Raw genomic sequence first — 16917 nt, forward strand, 5'->3', positions numbered from 1 at the left:
AGATGGCAGTGTTATTTCCAGACAGTTTGTTCTTCTCAATATCAAGACAAGGCCTAGTTGGCCCTATGTGTCTAAAGCTGCCAGTTTTCCTGTGGCTTCTTTATTCCTTTATCCAGCTGCTACTCACTGCTATTGCCACATTTGCCCTCTGGCTCATGGGATTGAATGCTCAGCTTCCCCTGAGGCTACCGTTAATGCTTCCTTTTTACTCTATTGGCTGGAAATGCACTTGGCATCCTCAGTCTCAAACCTCTCCTCCCTCTTTTTCAACAGACACCAAGCACTTAAGTAGCACTTTCAGCCTCCACCAGTTATCAGTAGTAGCTTTCAACCCCTCATTTCTGATCTGGTAACTCAGCACACTGTCCCAAGAGAGCTTGAGTAAGCCAATTTGCCTCCTCTTCCCTCCTTCCTATGTCTGTTGGTCTTCCTTTTCTCTTTTTCCTCTTTATCCATTTCCTTGATTGCGGTTTTGTTTTTGTTTTACTCTCTGTATAATCCTTCTGATGATTTTTTTCTGTTTGCTTTTAGTACTGCAGATGCCACAGAGTTAGGCAAATATTTGAAGTAGAAAATAAAACATTAGTAAATTTTTTAAAATAAACAAGTTTGTACAATATTTTAACTGGATCAACTCAGAATTGTGTTTAGTTTTTTAATACCTTAGTCTACTTGCCCATGTATGGCTGTAATACAGATTCTGTATTATAAGTTTATTGGGTTGTGGGTATTTTTGTTTTTGCTTTTATATGCAGAGTTGTAGATTTTATATTTATTACAGGTCTACTTGTTCGAGACAAGTATATAATATATAATATAATATGGGAAAAGGTATTATTTCTACCAAGTGTTTCACAAGGAAAAGAAAAGCCATTTAGGTTTTTGTTTGTTTTCACCTAAAATGACTTGAATATGCAATTTGAGGGTTTTTTTAAACTAACTCCCTTCTGAATATTCTATGAATGTTAGCTTTTCATTTTTTATGTAATGGTTTGTAAACATCTTTTAGAAATTTATAATCTAAGACTTGTGACCCAAAGATTAGAAAATAAAGATAATACCTGTTAATCTGGGAATTAAGAATAATAACAGCACTCTGCAGGCCTCATTTATTAAATTCTGCAAAGGCTATCCAACTGTTCCAAATGTCTGCAAAATAAAAACATGAAAAATTCATATTGATGGTAATACACCTGGATGAGCCATTTAAGGCCTTATCCCCTTCTATCCTCACTTCCTTTCATTTTAATGCTTTCCTGTGGGAAAAAAAACTTCAGATAAACTTTATGTTTTATAAAAATCTAACCAATTGTATATTCTTTTTCTATAACCCTTTTTAACCAAAATAAATATTGTTTTACTCTTCCTCCACAATTAAGTCTGCATCTTAAAGGTACAAAGTTTTTCTCATTATAATCCCCTAAACGTGTTCTTGTTTTTGTTTAGTTTTTAAGGTTTAATGTTGGCTTTATGTTTAAGGGAAGCATCAGCCCATAAGAAGGTAGTTGCCTTTTCTGAACCTTAAGAGTTGTGGCCACTCTGTTTCTATGCAGAGAAAAGGGAGTAGGGAGGGGCAGAAAGGAGAGGAGGATCTGCTTTATCACACTCCTAAGTAAGTATTCCCAGTTTAAAGATCTTTAGAAAATGTGTTGTATATATCAGTGTTTCATAGCCTTTTTAAAATTTTTTTTAACTTTTATTTATTATTTTTGAATTTTATTTATTTTTTTATACAGCAGGTCCTTATTAGTCATCCATTTTATACACATCAGTGTATACATGTTAATCTGAATCACCCAATTCATCACACCACCACCCCCACCCCACTGCGGTTTTCCCCACTTGGTGTCCATAGGTTTGTTCTCCACATCTGTGTCTCTATTAATGCCCTGCAAACCAGTTCATCTGTAGATTTTTCTAGGTTCCACATATATGTGTTAATGTACGATATTTGTTTTTCTCTTTCTGACTTACTTCACTCTGTATGACAGTCTCTAGATCCATCCACGTCTCTGCAAATGACCCAATTTCGTTCCTTTTTATGCCTGAGTAATATTCCACTGTATATATGTACCACATCTTCTTTATCCATTCGTCTGCCGATGGGCATTTAGGTTGCTTCCATGATCTGGCTATTGTAAATAGTGCTGCAGTGAACATTGGGGTGCATGTGTCTTTTTGAATTATGGTTTCCTCTGGGTATATGCCCAGTAGTGGGATTGCTGGCTCATCTGGTAATTCTATTTTCATTTTTTAAGGTACCTCCATACTGTTCTCCATAGTGACTGTATCAATTGACATTCCCAACACAGTGCAAGAGGGTTCACTTTTCTCCACACCCTCTCCAGCATTTGTTGTTTGTAGATTTTCTGATGATGCCCATTCTAACTGGTGTGAGATGATACCTCATTGTAGTTTTGATTTGCATTTCTCTAGTAATTAGTGATGTTGAGCAGCTTTTCATGTACTTCTTGGCCATCTGTATGTTTTCTTTGGAGAAATGTCTATTGAGGTCTTCTGCCCATTTTTGGATTGGGTTGTTTGTTTTTTTAATATTGAGCTGCATGAGCTGTTTATATATTTTGGATATTAGTCCTTTGTCCATTGATTCATTTGCAAATATTTTCTCCCATTCTGAGGGCTGTCTTTTCATCTTGTTTGTAGCTTGCTTTGCTGTGCAAAAGCTTGTAAGTTTCATTAGGTCCCATTTGTGTATTTTTGTTTTTATTTCCATTACTAGAGGAGGTAGATCAAAAAAGATCTTGCTGTAATTTATGTCAAAGAGTGTTCTGCCTTTGTTTTCCTCTAAGAGATTTATAGTGTCCAGTCTTACATTTAGGTCTTTAATCCGTTTTGAGTTTATTTTTGTGTACGGTGTTAAGGAGTGTTCTAATTTCATTCTTTTACATGTGGCTGTCCAGTTTTCCCGGTACCACTTATTCAAGGGACTGTCTTTTCTCCGTTTTATATCCCTGCCTCCTTTGTCATAGATTAGTTGACCATAGGTGTGTGGGTTTATCTCTGGGCTTTCTATCCTGTTCCATTGATCTATATTTCTGTTTTAGTTCTAGTGCCATATTGCCTTGATTACTGTAGCTTTGTAGTATAGTCTGAAGTCTGGGAGTCTGATTCCTCCAGCTCTGTTTTTTTCCCTCAAGACCGCTTTGGCTATTCGAGGCCTTTTGTGTCTCCATACAAATTTTAAGATCTTTTGTTCTAGTTCTGTAAAAAATGCCATTGGTAATTTGATAGGAATTGCATTGAATCTGTAGATTGCTTTGGATAGTAGAGTCATTTTCACAATATTGATTCTTCCAATCCAAGAACATGGTATATCTCTCCTGCTGTTTGTATCATCTTTAATTTCTTTCATCAGTGTCTTATCGTTTTCTTCATACAGGTCTTTTGTCTCCCTAGGTAGGTTTATTCCTAGGTATTTTATTCTTTTTGTTGCAACAGTAAATGGGAGTGTTTCCTTAATTTCTCTTTCAGATTTTTCATCATTAGTGTATAGGAATGCAAGAGATTTTGGTGCACTAACTTTGTATCCTGCAACATTACCAAATTAATTGATTAGCTCTAGTAGTTTCCTGGTGGCATCTTTAGGATTCTCTGTGTATAGTATCATGTCATCTGCAAACAGTGACAGTTTTACTTCTTCTTTTCTGATTTGTATTCCTTTTATTTCTTATTCTTCTCTGATTGCCATGGCTAGGACTTCCAAAACTATGTTGAATAAGAGTGGTGAGAGTGGGCATCCTTGTCTTGTTCCTGATCTTAGAGGAAATGCTTTCAGTTTTTCACCATTGAGTATGATGTTTGCTGTGGGTTTGTCATATATGGCCTTTATTGTGTTGAGGTAGGTTCCCTCTCTGCCCACTATCTGGAGAGTTTTTATCATAAATCGGAGTTTAATTTTGTCAAAAGCTTTTTCTGCATCTATTGAGATGATCATATGGTTTTTATTCTTCAATTTGTTAATATGGTGTGTCACATTGATTGATTTGCGTATATTGAAGAATCCTTGCATCCCTGGGATAACTCCCACTTGATCATGGTGTGTGATCCTTTTAATGTGTTGTGGGATTCTGTTTGCTAGTATTTTGTTGAGGATTTTTGCATCTATATTCATCAGTGATATTGGTCTGTAATTTTCTTTTTTTGTAGTATCTTTGTCTGGTTTTGGTATCAGGGTGATGGTGGCCTCATAGAATGAGTTTGGTAGTGTTCCTTCCTTTGGAATTTTTTGGAAGAGTTTGAGAAGGATGGTTGTTAGCTCTTCTCTAAATGTTTGATAGAATTCACCTGTGAAGCCATCTGGTCCTGGACTTTTATTTATTGGAAGGTTTTTAATCACAGTTTCAATTTCCTTACTTGTGATTGGTCTTTCATATTTTCTATTTCTTCCTGGTTCAGTCTTGGAAGGTTATACCTTTCTAAGAATTTGTCCATTTCTTCCAGGTTGTCCATTTTTTTGGCATAGAGTTGCTTGTAGTAGTCTCTTAGGATACATTGTATTTCTGCAGTGTCTGTTGTAACTTGTCCTTTTTCATTTCTAATTTTATTGATTTGAATCCTCTCCCTCTTTTTCTTTTTTTTTTTTTAAATTTATTTATTTACTTATGGCTGTGTTGGGTCCTTGTTGCTGCGTGTGGGCTTTCCCTAGTTGCGGTGACCAGGGACCACTCCTCATTGCAGTGTGCGGGCTTCTCACTGAGGTGGCTTCTCTTGTTGCGGAGCACGGGCTCTAGGTATGCGGGCCTCAGTAGTTGTGGTGCACGGGCTTAGCTGCTCCGCGGCATGTGGGATCATCCCGGACCAGGGCTCAAACCTGTGTGCCCTGCACTGGCAGGTGGACTTCCAACCACTGCACCATCAGGGAAGTCCCTCCCTCTTTTTCTTGATGAGTCTGGCTAATGGTTTGTCAATTTTGTTTATCTTCTCAAAGAACCAGCTTTTAGTTTTATTGATCTTTGCTTTTCTTTTCTTTGTTTCTATGTCATTTATTTGTGCTCTGATCTTTATGATTTCTTTCCTTCTACTAACTTTGGGTTTTGTTTGTTCTTCTTTCCCTAGTTCTTTTAGGTGTAAGGTTAGATTGTTTATTTGAGATTTTTCTTGTTTCTTTAGGTACGCTTGTATTGCTGTAATCTTCCCTCTTAGAACTGCTTTTGCTGTATCCCATAGGTTTTGGATCCTTGTGTTTTCGCTGTCATTTGTCTCTAGGTATTTTTTGATTTCCTCTTTGATTTCTTCAGTGATCTCTTGGTTATTGTTTAGCCTCCATGCGTTTGTGTTTTTTACATTTTTTTCCCCAGTAATTGATTTCTAATCTCATAGCGTTGTGGTCAGAAAAAGTGCTTGATATGATTTCAATTTTCTTAAATTTACTGAGTCTTGATTCGTGACCCAAGATGTGATCTATCCTGGAGAATGTTCCATGCACACTTGAGAAGAAAGTGTAATCTGCTGTTTTTGGATGGAATGTCCTATAAATATCAGTTAAATCTGTCTGGTCTGTTGTGTCATTTAAAGCTTGTGTTTTCTTATTAATTTTCTGTTTGGATGATCTGTTGTACACTCATTGGTGTAAGTGAGGTGTTAAAGTCCCCCAGTATTATTGTGTTACTGTCGATTTCCTCTTTTATAGCTGTTAGCAGTTGCCTTATGTATTAAGGTGCTCCTATGTTTGGTGCATATATATTTATAATTGTTATGTCTTCTTCTTGGATTGATCCCTTGATCATTATGTAGTGTCCTTCTTTGTCTGTTGTAATAGTCTTTCTTTTAAAGTCTATTTTGTCTGATATGAGAATTGCTACTCCAGCTTTCTTTTGATTTCCATTTGCATGGAATATCTTTTTCCATCCCCTCACTTTCAGTCTGTATGTGTCCCTAGGTCTGAAGTTTGTCTCTTGTAGACAGCATATTTTTCGGTCTTGTTTTTGTATCCATTCAGGAAGCCTGTGTCTTTTGGTTGGAGCATTTAATCCGTTCTCGTTTAAGGTAATTATCAGTACCTATGTTCCTGTTACCATTTTCTTAATTGTTTTGGGTTTGTTTTTTTAGATCCTTTTCTTCTCTTGTGTTTCCCACTTAGAGAAGTTCCTTTAGCATTTGTTGTAGAGCTGATTTGGTGGTGCTGAATTCTCTTAGCTTTTGCTTGTCTGTAAAGCTTTTGATTTCTCCATCGAATCTGAATGAGATCATTGCTGGGTAAAGTAATCTTGGTTGTAGTTTCTTCCCTTTCATCACTTTAAATAGGTCATGCCACTCCCTTCTGGCTGAGTTTCTGCTGAGAAATCAGCTGTTAACCTTATGGGAGTTCCCTTGTATGTTATTTGTCAATTTTCCCTTGCTACTTTAAGTAATTTTTCTTTGTCTTTAATTTTGCCAGCTTTATTACTATGAGTCTCGGCATCTTTCTCCTTGGGTTTATCCTGCGTGGGACTCTCTGCACTTCCAGGACTTGGGTGGCAATTTCCTCTCCAATGTTACAGAAGTTTTCAACTATAATCTCTTCAAATATTTTCTCTGGACCTTTCTCTCTCTCTTCTCCTCTGGGACCGCTATAATGCGAATGTTGTTGCATTTAATGTTGTCTCAGCGGTCTCGTAGACTGTCTTCATTTCTTTTCATTCTTTTTTCTTTATTCTGTTCTGCAGCAGTGAATTCCACCGTTCTGTCTTCCAGGTCACTTATCCATTCTTCTGCCTCAGTTAATCTGCTATTGATTCCTTCTAGTGTATTTTTCATTTCAGTTATTGTATTATTCATCTCTGTATGTTTGTTCTTTAATTCTTCTAGTTCTTTGTTAAATATTTCTTGCATCTTCTCGATCTTTGCCTCCATTCTTTTTCCGAGGTCCTGGATCATCTTCACTATCATTATTCTGAATTCTTTTTCTGGAAGGTTGCCTATCTCCACTTCATCTAGTTGTTTTTCTGGGATTTTATCTTGTTCCTTCATCTCGTACATAGCCCTCTGCCTTTTCATCTTGTCTATCTTTCTGTGAATGTGGTTTTTGTTCCACAGGCTGCAGGATTGTTGTTCTTCTTGCTTCTGCTGTCTGTCCTCTGGTGGAAGAGGCTATCTAAGAGGCTTGTGCAAGTTTCCTGATGGAGGGACTGCTGGTGGGTAGAGCTGGGTGTTTCTCTGGTGAGCAGAGCCCAGTAAAACTTTAATCTGTTTGTTTGCTGACTGGTAGGGCTGGGTTCCCTCCCTGTTGGTTGTTTGGCATAAGGCGACCCAACACTGGAGCCCTGGCTCTTGAGTGGAGCTAATGGCAGACTTTGGGAGGGCTCACGCCACAGAGTACTTCCCAGAACATCTGATGCCAGTGTCCTTGTCCCTTGGTGAGCTGCAGCTGCCTCCAGGCTCTGCAGGAGACCCTCCAACACTAGCAGGTATGTCTGGTTCAGTCTCCTATGGGTCACTGCTCCTTCCCCTGAGACTCGACGTGCACACTATTTTGCGTGTGCCCTCCTAGAGTGGAGTCTCTGTTTCCCCCAATCCTGTTGAAGTCCTGCAGTCAAATCCCACTAGCCTTCAAAGTCTGATTCTCTAGGAATTCCACCTCCTGTTGCCGGACCCCCAGGTTGGGAAGCCTGACATGGGACTCAGAACCTTCACTCCAGTGGGTGGACTTATGTGGTATAAGTGTTCTCCAGTCTGTGAGTCACCCACCCAGCAGTTATGGGATTTGATTTTGTTTTGATTGCGCCCCTCCTACCATCTCACTGCAGCTTCTCCTTTGTCTTTGGATGTGGGGTATCTTTTTTGGTGAGTTCCGGTGTCTTCCTGTTGATGATTGTTCAGCAGTTAGTTGTGATTCCAGTGCTCTCGCAAGAGGGAGTGAGAGCACGTCCTTCTACTCTGCCATCTTGAACCAATCTCCACCAATTTTACTTTAAAAAAAAAATACGGGTGGGCTGGGGAATTGCCACACAGGGTGGAAAGAAGCATAAGAGTGGCTCAGGTGGTTTCAACGATCCTCAGAGAAGTTCTTAGAGACTCTAGTCCAACCAGGTCATCATTACCATTCTGGGTCTGGCAGAAAAACCACAGTACCCAGATAGAAGGCATGCTACTCGCCACTTCTTGTCACAGCTTGTTGATGAAGTGGCAGGAACCATTACCTGGGCATCCCAGCTATCCCAACAGCACTTCTCCAGGAGGAGAACTCCAAACTTTAGGCCTTCAGCCACCAGACTAGCCCTGAATCTCTGTGAAGGGGCACTTCCCCAGCTGGGCTTTCAAAGCTCTCAAGCTTTATTCAAAAATAACACACCAGTGAACATCTTAAGCCCCCTCGAGGTGCTGTGGACCCTCCTTTGAGAATCAGGGGCCTGGGAAGAAACCAATGAGTTAGCAGAAGCCAGGGCGACTACCAGACGAGTCCCCCCTTCCCTGGGCTGGGTCAGTTCCAAGCAATGGAGTCACAGAGACATCAGAAACTCTAGTCTGTAATGATAGTTCATCCTGCTTAGCCCAAGACTTCGGTCCCCTATTGTCCAGCACGGCCCTGAGGTACCTGTACACCGGCAGCTGTGCAAAGATGGCGCAGACAGTTGCCTTCCCTTTGTTGGAAGGTTTCACAGCGGCCTCCAGATGGACCCCAAAGCCACCGTCTTCACCATCCACAAGTTCACTGCACTAACAGCTCACAGCCTTTCAAATAGGTATAAAAACTGCACCACTGTTTTAGTGTTTGCATTAAGGAAACAATAAACAATGGCTATCTTATTATAATAAATTGAATATACTTTTTAAGCTACACATATGATCCCTGCCAGACTGTAATGCCACACACACACCCTTTCCACTACCCATAAGGCAGATGGGTAGCTATTGACAATTTTAGCATTTAGAAATTCTTTTTGGTAGTCTTTTTTTTAATTTTTGAAATTATTTATTTATTTACTATTTCTGGCTGCGTTGGGTCTTCGTTGCTGTGCGCGGGCTTTCTCTAGTTGCGGTGAGCAGGGGCTGCTCTTCATTGCAGAGCACAGGCTGTATGTGTGTGGGCTTCAGTAGTTGGGATGCACGGGTTTCTCATTCTGGTGGTTTTTCTTGTTGTGGAGCATGGGCTCTAGGCACATGGGCTTCAGTAGTTGTGGCAGTTGGCTCAATAGTTGTGGCGCATGGGCTTAGTTGCTCCGTGGCATGTGGGATCTCCCCAGACCAGGGCTTGAACCCATGTCCCCTGCACTGGCAGGTGGATTCTTAACCACTGCGCCATCAGGGAAGCCCCTTGATAGTGTCTTGCTCTAATTTAAGCGCACTTAAAAAAATTCTGCCATCAGGAAGGTAACAGTTGCTACCTACATTTTGTTAAGCTTGTGTGCTGCAAATACATAGAATACAATAACGATGCTCTTGGTCCTTCATATACATTTTATTCATATACATTGCCCTACAAGAGTTATATGATACCTGGATGGCAAACTTCTATACATTATATAAGTGCTTCATGTCTTCAAAGCTTTTAAGTTACCTATAGAAAATCGACCAAGAAATAATTCTTATTTTAAGTAATTTTTCATTTGGTGGCATCAGTAAGTGATTTTTTAAAGATCAGTGTACTTTTTTAGTACCACTTTGAGCAATACTGTCCGATTTCTGCATGCAGTACTCCTTGCTTATGTTCATATAATCATCCATAAGACATAGTAATTTGAAATGAGTTACTAAGTATTCTTTGTCTGGATGCATCTAAAAACAGAAATAGATATCCATAGACCTGGTGAAAGCTGAAGTAGAGTTTGTATAGATATTACAAATACAAATCATCTTGGCATATTTCAGTACTTGTTTACCATTATTTTGACTGCCCATAACAGTTTTGCTATTCATTTCTATATTTGTTGTTGTCATCAGTAGGTTGGTCTCTGAACATTAGAAATTTTTATTGTGTCAGTAGTTTAGGCCATATTTTCCATTTTTATTACTTTCTACTATATTCTTTTTTAAGACCCAATTTAATGTCTACTCTTGACTTTTGAGGGTCTATGTTAATTTAAATTTAGTTAATCAGCTATCTTAGAAACTATTGGATTAATTTGCCTTGAAAAAAATCACAAAACCTTGTTCATATTTACAACTTAACTTTTCAGAGCCACAATCCTTCGGCCTCAGAGAGGGGCTTTCTCCTGTCATTCCAGTTGTCTGTATGTATCCTCTTTCTTAAGCAGTTTTCTAGCAAATCTCTGGTGGCATGAAACAAGACTTCAAGGCTACTTTCTTGCTTTAGCACCCTTAAACTTAGTTAACATTAGTTGCCTTCAATTCTTTATCTGTAAATTATATATTTGTGTATTATGTTATTTTTTATTTTTCTCATTGAGAATTGTTATTTTTGGAACCTCCATAGAGACAGAACATGAAACAACCTGAATTGTCTGCAAAATAGATCATAGATGATCAAGTGTTTGACTAATTTTAAACGATTAAGCAGAGAAGAGTATGTATATTCATGTCTATCAGAAGTACAAAAAACTACCACCTCTTCGGTAACGTTTTGCCGTTATCAATCTGCCATCATTTGAGAACTTTCCCTTTTTTGCACCCAGTGTATCATCAGTGATGTTCTTAAGTGCTTGAGGAACTATGGATTTTATAGCTGATAGACATGTGGTATCTACATATTTTCTCCCTATCTTTACTCTTTTTTATTTTCTTTGCTTGACCCAGGAATAAATAGGAATAAAAGTGGTAAATCACACCAGTTAGACAATGTTTGTTTTTTTTAAATGATACCAAAAACATCAAAGAAAAAGTAAATTGGACTTTATAAAAATTTAAAACTTTTGTGGTTCAACGGACACTATGAGGAAAGTGAAAAGGCAATCCACAGAATGGGAGAAAATATTTACAAATAATATATGTGATAAGCGTCTGCTATTCAGATTGTGCAAAGGACTCTTACAATTCAACAATAAAAAGGTAACCCAGTTAAAAACTGAGCAAAGTATCTGAGTAGGTATTCCTCCAAAGAAGATATACAAATGGTCAAAAAGCATATGAAAAGATGTTAACATCATTAGTCATAAAGAAATGCAAACAAAACCACTTCACAGCCACTGGCATAACATGAAAAAGACAGACAGTAAAAAGTGTTGGTTAGCATGTGCAAAAATTGGAACCTTCATACACTGCTAGTGGGGTAAAATGATGTACTCTCTTTGGGAAAGTTTGGCAGTTCCTCGAAAAGTTAAATACAGAGTTACCATATGACCCAGCAGTTCCTCTCTCTTTTTTTTTGAATTTTCATAGGGATTCCCTTGGTGGGAGGGATTGCCCTATCACAGCAAGTGAGCAAAGACCCGATGACCATCTGGCAGGGATTGTAGAGAGAAGATTCATGCCAGGATGGAACTGCTGACCTCCAAAATCCCTTCTGGCCCTGGAATATGCAGTGACACCAGTTAACAGAGATGCCTGGGTTTACCCAACAGCCAAGGTGGTCAATGTGACGTTTTGGCTCAGGACTACTGGGCTCATGACATCATTCCACAGGCTCTGCTGCCCTCTGTCCAGCTCGGACACCTTTGGTCCCCTGGGGTGGCCTGTGCACTCCCCAAGAGCTTGAGAGCCCTTAGGAGCTCTGTGGTCCTGCTTTGCAAATTGGATTAGGCTAAGATTCTGTACTGTGGGAAGGTGCCAAGAAGCCATCAAAGGGGATTGGTTGCAGGACCCCCTGATTACCTTAATCCACTAATGCTCAAGTCCCTTGCAGTTGGCCCTCTGTATAGGCAGGTTCCACACCTGGATGGATTCAACTTGGATCCATGGTTCATTGAATCTGTGGTTGCAGAACCTGCAGATACAGAGGGCCAACTGTATACCCAAGAGATTGAGAACATAGGTCTACACAAAAATTGTACATAATGTTCCTAGCAACTTTATTAATAATAGCCAAACAATGAGAACAACCCATATGTCCATCAGTTGATGAATGGATTAACAAAATGTGGTATATCCATACATTTACTATTGTTTAGCCATGTAAATGAGTGAAGTACTGGTACATTCTACAGCGTGGGTGAACCATGAAAACTTTGTGCTAAGTGAAAGAATCCAGACACTAAAGACCGCATATTATATGATCCCATTTATATATGAAATATCCAGAATAGGAAAATCCATAGAAAGACAAAGTAGATTAGTGGTTACCAGTGGGTGGAGGTGGGGAAATGGGGAGTGAGTGCTAATATGTATGGGGTTTCTTCTTGGTGTAATGAAATGAAAATTAGTGATGATGGTTGCACATCTTTGTGAATATACTGAATTGTACACTTTATTTTTTTAAATTAATTTATTTATTTTGGGCTAAGTTGGGTCTTCGTTGCTTCGCATGGGCTTTCCCTAGTAGCAGTGAGTGGGAGCTGTTCTTCATTGTAGTGTGCGGGCTTCTCATTGCAGTGGCTTCTCGTTGCAGAGCACAAGCTCTAGGCACGTGAGCTCAGTAGTTGTGGCTCATGGGCTTAGTTGCTCCGCACCATGTGGGATCTTCCTGGACCAGGGATTGAACCCCTGTCCCCTGCATTGGCAAGCGGATTCTCAACCACTGCGCCACCAAGGAAGTCCTAATTGTACCCTTTAAAAGGGTGAAGTCTGTGGTGTATGAATTATATTTCAATATTTAAAAAAAGCACACCAGTTGTCATTTTAATTCATAAATTGTGTGAAGGGATTTGAAGTGTCTCTGGAAAATTTAAGAGTTTTAGAGCTAGGCATAAATTATATTGGTACCTTTACAAGAGTCTATTAGATTAAGACACTTAAATTTAGCTTTTCAAGCTTTTTTCCTAGAGTAATGTTAAAAAACAAAATGTACTTAATTAAGAAAAATGAACAAATAGAAAATAATGAAAAGCTGTCTTTTTTTATATTGCTAATGTGTGCATTTTTATAAAATACAAATTTTCTTTTTAGTTAGAAGTTCTCACACTTTTAGTGTTTAAGAGTTTGTTAGAAATGCAGATACCAGGATCCCACACCATACTTGTTAACATTGATTCTGGGTATCTGGGGATTAGGCCCTAGAATAATTTTCTAACAAACTTCCTAGGTGATCCTGAGGTAGATGAGTTTCATATCTCTTGCCATATTTGGATTATTTTAGTTTTGCATTTATTTTGAAAGGCAAGTAATGATTAAGAGGAAAGAAAAACTCTAACTTTGCTGAGGGTTAGTTCACAGGTACTTTGGAAACCTTATTATGAGTAGAGTTGAGAGATCCTTGTGGTTCTAACACTGGCTTGACCCTTTGCCAGTGAAGAGTGACATTGTTGTGATCCTGAATTATCTATTTGTTGTTATTTTTTTTCCTGTGTATGGATTTCTTGGTTTATCTTTTATTTGCCTTCATGAATGCTACCTTGGCAACATAATAACCAGTGATATATGAACAGTGTTAGAAAACAAAGCCAAGAAGTCCAGCATATCTTCCTGGAGTTAATAACAGTGCAGCTGAAGATGTTATTCACAAAGAAAGTGGCACTTCTCATTTATCATCAGAGCATATGCTATGAGTTATGTTTCTAGTAATGGTGACAGTTTTGGAGGATTTTTGTTTTGTCTTTTGTTTGAACCATTTTCAACATAATTCCCTTTTCAACTAAAGCATGGGTATGTGACTCTCTTTACTGAGATCAGAGACATGTCTTTGACTATGAAATGTTGTTTTCTAAGTGTGAAACCTTAGGATTGGACCAATAACGTGACACTCATTACTGCCATCTTCTATCCATTTTAACCAACCAACAACCATTGTTTTTCTAATACAAACTTGATATTTAAATTTTTAGCTTCTGGTGATATTTCTAATTATGGGATTTTTGTATATAGGCATTTACAATGATTTTTGATCCAATATTTACTTTTTTATGTAGTGATTTTCTATTAGTATATTTTGTTAATTGGTAAATTAATATATAAAATTGTTAGTAGTATATAATTAATAAGAATGGCTGAGAAATTATTTTAGTGAATTTTTATTCTGAATCTAGCATATTATTTTATTCAAGTGATCATTAAGATACTAGTTATATTTTTTAACATTATTGTCATTCTATTTGAAGACATTTGTGGTCTTGCTTTCATCAAATGGCAGTGTTTTTCCTGCATTACACATGTAATGTATATGGCAAGTTTTTCCTACACTACATGTATGTTAAAATTACCTTTAGATTGTGCTTGTCAGTTCTCTTCACCAGAGCTCCTGTGACTCTTTCTTCCATGTCTATAAGGCAGCCTAATGGCTTTGCTCAAAACCAGTTTCCCTGTCTCTGATGGTCGCATGCAAGTTGCCTGGTCTGCTCTTGATATTTCCCAGCGTTCCACGTCTTGAAGTTATTTTTAGTATCTGGACTTCCTTTTTAGAAAATTGATCTGGGGAGTTTACATTCTTTAGACAATTAAGATTTTTGAAATTATAGCATTTTAAAAAATAATAAAAGCCATTAATAAAAGTGTGTTTTATTTTTGTCTGGAAATGTGATGATTTTGCTCAGGCACAGAAGAAATAGAGGCTGTGAAGGGCTATGACCAATTTATAAATGCAGCAGTTTTTATTGTGTACCTTTTACAGATTGCTGTCCAGTCAAGCAGAGGACAGTTAATGAGAAAAAAAATTCATAATATTCCCTACCTTGATGGGAGGACCAGTGTTCATTGGAGTTCAAAAACCAAACTGGGCAGGTTGCCTATTGTCAATCATTTATACATGAGAAGTGTGGAATTGTGCTAATAATAACATGTTTTGTTACTTCTAATGATTGACATGATTTTTGACTGCTATTCAGAATGATGGCAAGATATGGGAAATTTAGGAAATATGGACTTAAGATTTTTGAATTCAGGTGATTGTCAAGTACCAATACAGAGTCTACCTGGTATACTCAATTGGGGCCAACAGGGATCAGGCACTTATAAATTCATATAGAGCAAAAATTTTAAACAGATATGAGAGACTTCCAGCTCCTGTTAAGAGGGTCGTTGGTTTACAATCATGATTAATTACTTACATTATTTACAATGTATTATATTATAAAACCTGACATGATCTCCTAAATGGGCACGTGTAATATGGAAAATTGGAGATCTTACAGAGACTTGAAGTACTGTTTGTTTCTTTAAGGAATATGACTTTCTCCTCTCCCACTTCTAAAATTAAAACAATCCTCTGTTTCTAAAGATTTTAAATCAGATCCCAGTTTGCATCAACTGCTACATAGTATAGGGATTCTTAATTTACTTGGTAGACGTGTTTACTGCATACTGTATAGTTTATGAGTACTACCCTAAATGGTTAATTATGGACCCGGGAATCCATGTGTAGAACATTTGCATGAACTAATATAGTTGCTCTATTGTTTGCATATTGGTGGACTCTATTAAAATACTTCACACTAAAGTGTTTAAAGCACTTTTACTAAAGGTAACAATGTTTCTGCTTAAAAGTCTAATGACATTTAATAGCAACTTTAACCAATAAAAACCTGCAGTTCCTAAACAGATTTTATTCCTACTAAAATATTTATAGTAGTAGTATTTAAGGTATGAAATTTACAAATCATCACCAAAGAATGCATAATAATAATAACCTAAATTTGTGTAATATTTAACATATTATAAATAGCTTTCACTTATTAGTCATTGGAGCCTCATAATGTGCTTGGGAGGCTGATAGTGAAGATATTCCAAATTTTCTAGAAATTCAGGAAGGCTGATAGGCATGGTCACACAACTAATAAGAAGAAGTAAAATTGTTCTTCTTGCAGATGATATTATCTTATTTATAGACACCCTAAAGACTCCACACACAAAAAAAAAAAACTGTTAGAACTAATAAATGAATTCAGTAAATTTGCAGAAAACAAAATTAACATACCAAAATTCGTTGCTTTTCTATACACTGACAATGAACTATTTGAAAGGAATAGGAAATTAGGAAAACAATCCCATTTATAATAGTGCTAAAAAGAATAAAATACTTAAGAATAAATTTAATTAAGGAGATGAAAAACTTACACACTGAAAACTACAAAACACTGATGAAAGAAATTAGACACAAAAAAATGGCATGTACGTAGATTGGAAGACTTAATGTTATTAAAATGTCCACACTACCGAAAATTATCTACAGATTCATTGCAATCTCTTATCAAAAATCCCAACATCATACAGAAATAGAAAAAGAATTCTAAATTCATATGAACAACAAAAGACCTTTAATAGCCAAACAATCTTGAGACAGGACAAAGTTGGAAGCATCACACTTCATGATTTTAAAATATATTATAAAACTACAGTAATTAAAACAGTGTGGTACTGGAATAAAAACAGACATTTAGACCAGTGGAACAGAGTAGAGAGCTCAGAAATAAATCCATGTATATATGGTCAGCTGATCTTCAACAAAGTTACCAAGATTATTCAATAGGGGAAGAGTAGTCTCTTAAATAAATGATGTTGGAAAAACAATGTCTACATGCAAAAGAATGAAATTGAACTCTCATCTTACATCATATACAAAAATCAATTCAAAATGGATTAAGAACTATACTCGAATAAAAAATGGACTAAAGACTTAAATGTAAGACCTGAAGCTGTAAAACTCCTAGATAGTAACATAGAGGAAAGCTTCAGGACACTGATCTTGGCAGTGGTTTCATGGATATGACACCAAAAGCACAGGTAACAAAAATAAATAGACAAGGGAGACTATTTCATACTAAAAAGCTTCTGCACAGCAAAGGAAGTAGTCAACAAAATGAAAAGGTAACCTATGGAATGAGAGAAGATACTTTCCAACTATATGTCAGATAAGGAGTTAATCTAAAATATGTAAGGAACTCCTACAACTCAATAGCAAAAAAATCTAATAACCTGATTTTAAAATGGGCTAAAGGC

The 16917-nt window shown here is 37.3% G+C and overlaps 1 protein-coding gene and 1 non-coding gene across 2 annotated transcripts in view; one reads left to right on the top strand and one right to left on the bottom strand.

The window, feature by feature from the left end:
* LRBA (LPS responsive beige-like anchor protein) overlaps positions 1-16917 on the top strand; it is a 732049-nt gene that overhangs the window by 610219 nt on the left and 104913 nt on the right. The window lies entirely within an intron of this gene.
* On the bottom strand, positions 7965-8047 carry LOC132597378 (small nucleolar RNA ZL8). Its single transcript, XR_009564160.1, has one exon. It is a non-coding gene; the product is annotated as a small nucleolar RNA ZL8 (small nucleolar RNA).

This window comes from Globicephala melas, chromosome 5 (assembly GCF_963455315.2).
Source record: "Globicephala melas chromosome 5, mGloMel1.2, whole genome shotgun sequence".
Taxonomy (NCBI): domain Eukaryota; kingdom Metazoa; phylum Chordata; class Mammalia; order Artiodactyla; family Delphinidae; genus Globicephala; species Globicephala melas.